Genomic DNA, 5,540 nt, shown 5'->3' with positions numbered 1-5,540 from the left:
ACAAGTGTTGACTGTTACGATATGTTTGAATAGAGTTAAAAACATATATTTTCTGCAATTCGTATTGTTATCTTCAAAATTATTTTTCAGTTTGGGATGTATTCATCTGTCGAGGCCCTAAGCTCTGTTATTCCCTCCCTAAATCTCGTTACCTCATATTCCTCGTCTGAATCAATCCATAAAACTATCCCTTTTATTGGCCATCCTGTCAGTAACCTGATTAAATATCTCGTTGCTCATCAGGAAGCTATTACCGATGCATGGGTCTGAAAAAGAAATGCCAGAAACACTCAGCAGATCATTCATCATAAATGGAGTGATATTAATGTGCATCTCTCTCTCTCTCTCCTTGTGTCTCTCTCTGTCTGTCTCGCTCCCTCCCTCTCTGTCACACACATTTGGCGCAGTCATGTACAGTAATGCACGAGGCCATGCCTATTTATATACTGCATGTGAGCATTTGCAATAGATCTTGGTGTCTGTTTACATTAGAATCATAGAAACCCTACAGTGCAGAAAGAGGCCATTTGGCCCAGCGAGGCTGCACCGACCACAATCCCACCCAGGCCTTACCCCCATATTTACCTGCTAATCCCTCTAACCTCCGCATCTCAGGACACTAAGGGGCAATTTTAGCATGGCCAATCAACCTAACCCGCACATCTTTGGACTGTGGGAGGAAACCGGAGCACCCGGAAGAAACCCATGCAGACACGAGGAGAATGTGCAAACTCCACACAGACAGTGACCCAAGCCGGCAATCGAACCCAGATCCCTGGAGCTGTGAAGAAGCAGTGCGAACCACTGTGCTACCGTGCCGCACTAAAATGCCATCCGATCTGTTCCCTCCACTAATCAAAGCTCTCTGCTTCGCCTCCCAGTCTCTTCCGTGCAGCTTCTATCAGCTAGATTTTGTTTTCAGGCTCCAGTGAGAATTGAACTCGCGAACCCTGGTTTACAAAGCCAGTGCTTAAACCACTGAGCCATGGAGCCAAATGCTGCTATTACTTTAATTTACGAAATATGCCGCTTCATTTATTATTACATGACGACAATGCTACAAATCATTATTTCTGAGTTTTTGTTCAGTCAAGAGGCCATTTCTGTTACACTCGGCTCCATCTCAGATATTATTGCGCTCGGCTCTATGTCGTGCACTACTGAAACATCCGTGCCTCACTTTGTCTTATATTTGGTCATAATAATAAAGCAGACAGTGTCTCAGCAATTGGTTTTCTATAAAAATGCGTCTGACAGATGGAAAGAAAGAAGGGGCGAGCGAGAAAAGACGGATATTAGCTTAAAAAACGTAATATATTTCTGTCGATGAAAGGGGTTCGATGAATGCGTTTCGTCTTGTTAATAACTATTAGGTGCTGCGTGTAATATTTAATTGCTCTCGGATTGTCTGCAATATTTTGTTGAAAGCTTGGGATGAAACTTGTAACATCCTCTTGTTCAGAAGAGATTGAGGAACATAATAAACGTACGCCACGTTGCACAGCAAATGGACACTAATGGGCTATTCAGCATGGCCACTCCAACTAACCTGTACATCTTTAGACTGTCGGAGGAAAGCAGTAAACCTGGAGGAAACCCACGCACACACGGGGTGAATGTGCAAACACCACACAAGGCCGAAATGGAACCTGTGCCCGTAACAGTGTGAGGTACCAGTGCTAACCACTGTGTAAATAATTGCTATTACCTTTAAACATGATACGGTAATTTATTCAGTATTCACGGTAACGCAGTAGTGGCACGGTAGCACAGTGGTTAGCACTGCTGCTTCACAACTCCAGCGACCTGGGTTCGATTCCCGATTTGGGTCACTGTCTGTGTGGAGTTTGCACATTCTCCTCGTGTCTGCGTGTGTTTCCTCCGGGTGCTCCGGTTTCCTCCCACAGTCCAAAGATGTGCGGGTTAGGTTGATTGGCCATGCTAAAAATTGCCCTTAGTGTCCTGAGATGTGCAGGTTAGAGGGATTAGTGGGTAAATATGTAGGGATATGGGGGTATGGCCTGGGTGGGATTGTGGTCGGTGCACACTCGATGGGCCGAATGGCCTCTTTCTGTGCTGTAGGGTTTCTATGGTTACACATTCTATGCCTCAGCCAATACCTAAAGTTAATGAATTGCCCTGGACGCTCTTGAATGTGATGTACATCTGGCCATTTCGCTGCCAACGCAATGCATCTTTCAAATGACTCACTGAATTTCTCTCCTCTCTTTCTCTGTCTCAGACTGCAACTAAATCAGATAACCTCTCTTCTCTCTCTCAGTCTCCATTAACTCACTTACACAGGTATCCAGGACACGGATCTGGCTACGAGTTTAAAAAAAAAAAATTGTTGTTTAAGGCACCTTGTGACTGAAAAGATAAAGTACAAAAATCTCTTCAGCGGAAAATTCAGTGTCGGAAACAAACCAGTTCACTCACTTAACCTCTCTCCTCGATTTCTCTCACACAACACCTAACACACTTAAACTTTCTTATATGGAATACCTCTGCGGGGAAAAAAATGTTGCTTTAATTTTCCCTCTTTTCTCAGTGATAGCCTTCGGTCCATCTTCACTGCAATTAATCTATTTAAACCCCAAATATGATCATTTTCTTGATTCATTAAAATGGGAATAGAGGTGAATGTAATACTGAGACTGGCAGCAATCTGTGTGGTTGTTCTTGATGCTGTCAGAGTGAGTTCACCCTCACAGTCAGGAAGACTGTTCACGGTGATAACATCAAACTGGCCCTGGTTGTTTCATTCTCAGGTAACACAACTTCCTGTTTCTTGCTGCCGGTTGCAAACCACACATCTCACTTCTGAGCAGAAAATAACTCCATGGACCCCAATCTGGTGAGAACATCTGTCAGTGCGGCCTATATCTGTCCACAGAGCCAGGGCAGAATCACACAGATCACATTGCGGTGACATTTACAAATGAGCCTGGTGTGATCTGCTGAGAGCTTCCATTCCCGGACATAACTCGATGGTCAGTGGATTAGCCACTGAGCTCCCCCGGGTTCCGTGAAGGAAGGGAATGATAGCTGTTGTCTTGCATTGTTTGATCATTTTCTCTCCATCTGCTTTTTATTTTTTGTTCCTTATCTGTCAGCACCCCGTTTTTCTTTCTGCTAACTCTCCCGGTGTCTCTGTCTATCTCCTATCTTTTGAACACTTTTATTAGTGTTCATAATCATGAAGTTGTGAGTGGGGTAATTAAAGAGAGAATGTTTCAACTGGGAGGACGGTCAGCAACCAATGGGCACAAATTTATTTTATTGAGCAGGGAGACAGAAATATAATTGTTTATTTTTACACAAACGTTGTTATAAACTGGAATAAAGAGCTTGAAAGGGTGATCGAATCAGATTTCACAGTAACTTTAGAAAATAAATAAGATATATCCTTCATGGGGTTAAAATTTGAAGGGTTTTCAAGAATGGGACCAGTTGAATGGTTCATCTATGTAATTGTCCTCGCATCCTTTTTGTGTCTCTCCCTGCCCTTCATTGAGACTGAATAGAATGCAATATTTATACAGCTGTCGTCTTGTGTTAAGATAAGAGTATCACTTTGAACAAATTAGCATTGGATCGATTATTTAGGAAAAGCACAATTGCCCTTAATATTTATTGCACTGTTCTTTTTTCCTCCGATGAAGTTTTCATATTTTGACTTTTCAGTCATCATATGTCCTAATTCTGTCTGTAAATGTGGAACTGTTTGTAGGAAAGAGAAGGAACAGATTATTTTCTGTTCCTCTGACAGATTCAGCATTGTTACCTCAGATAACAGAAATTTATGGAGCCCGCCACCATTGTCCCCCTTGGGAATAACAGCTCTTAGTCAGGTAGAGTCAGTCACTCCTGCGGTCGTCATCGGGTTTTCAATCCGTGTTTGCCACACAAATCCCTACGAGACTCGTCATGACAAAGAAAGCTGCACTCAGGCCCTAGAAATGATTGCTTACTTATATCAGTTCCCAGTCCGACTCCGGGCCCAGCTGTCTCTGTTAGTGATACACTGGAGCCGGTCATTCAAATTATAATATTCTAATTCTCCATGATTATTTCTGGAAACCGTTAGCCAATCAGTTGTGAATTAGAACCTATATCTGATTTTGTTTCATTTGACACCTGCCGGTTATCATTGGACAAATTACTTTTTTCGAGAATGATCACACGCACAAAACTGTTTATTAAAATGTTATATCATGTTCTGTCTCTCTTATTCTATATATCCCATACATTGGTTTACATGACTCTCCCGGTCAGTTTATGTCACCATTGCGCTAGCATATCTGTCTATATTAGATTAGATTCTGTCTCTGTTGTTCCTGAATAGTTTTTAATCATTTCTGGGATTTGGGCATCGCTGGCATCTGTTGCCCTTCCCTAATTGCCCCTGACAAAGTGGTGATGAGCTGCCATCTTGAACCACTGCGATCCATGTTCAGCAGCCCGTATCACTGTTTATACCACACAAGGTCTGAACACCCTTATGATACACCTGATCTTGATTAATCGTATTACCGACATTGTACAACCTATACACAGTAGAAAATATTTAGGTTGGTTACCATGGAATTGGTGAAGGTAACGGTTACACAGAAATATTGCTCCTTCTCTGGAGAGCAGCAGATGTTTCCATCCTTTGCATCAATAGGTATAAGAGGACTGAGAATTAAAGTTATAATTATCTCCTGTCGGCTATACATCCAAGTTCATTTTCGGCATCATTTTCACAAATCGGAACATATTCGAGTCTTATATCAGGAATTTCAGTGAGAAACTGAGAAGGTCATTTTTTAAAAATCTCCTCGCCATTTGACAGTGAGTTATTCATTTTCCAACTGATCTCTAAAGACAAATAAGTCAACGCTGGGAAAATAGTCAGTCTGAAATCATTTTGTAAACAAAAGCACAGAACAGAATGGTTGACAATAAATAATTACAGTATTACCTATTCTTCAATTGAATACATGAATTGTTTAGGGTTTTCATACACTCATGGAAGGCGGAAATGGATTGAAGGTTATCACTGGAAAATTGAAGGAAATTTGCTGAATGAAAGTTTATTTCTCCAAATTGGGTTAATAGAAAATAGATTAATTTAAATAAATAAGCAGACAAATATTTAAGGAGGGAAATTATGTGATATTTCTTAGACATAGAGCCATATGATCCGTATTGTGCAAAAAAAGGTCAACTGGCCCATAGAGTCTGCATCCCATCCAGGTCAGTCGGCCCAAATGTCCTTCTACCCTATCCCATTCTACCCTTCCTTCTACCCTATCCCCGATGGCCCTGCACATTTACGATGGCTCATCCACGTTACCTACACATCTTTGGACACTAAGGGGCAATTTCGCATGGCCAATCCATCACCATGGTATGATTAAATAATAATTGGGGGTAGGCGTTTGTTCAGTAATACAGAGACAGGGCCGAGTGCAACAATTATTTATCCAGTACCTGCGCTAGTCTGAATCGAGACTGGGTTCAGTTCAATAATTCTTGAGAGAAGGTCTAGTGTA

At 41.8% G+C, this 5,540-nt stretch overlaps 1 non-coding gene across 1 annotated transcript; it reads right to left on the bottom strand.

The window, feature by feature from the left end:
* Positions 1–920: 920 nt before the first annotated feature.
* Positions 921–993, bottom strand: trnat-ugu (transfer RNA threonine (anticodon UGU)). Its single transcript has one exon. It is a non-coding gene; the product is annotated as a tRNA-Thr (tRNA).
* Positions 994–5,540: the final 4,547 nt, after the last annotated feature.

This window comes from Mustelus asterias, unplaced genomic scaffold (assembly GCF_964213995.1).
Source record: "Mustelus asterias unplaced genomic scaffold, sMusAst1.hap1.1 HAP1_SCAFFOLD_811, whole genome shotgun sequence".
Lineage (NCBI taxonomy): Eukaryota > Metazoa > Chordata > Chondrichthyes > Carcharhiniformes > Triakidae > Mustelus > Mustelus asterias.
The sequence above is the reverse complement of the archived record's forward strand: the minus strand, read 5'-3'. Positions and strand labels throughout refer to the sequence as shown.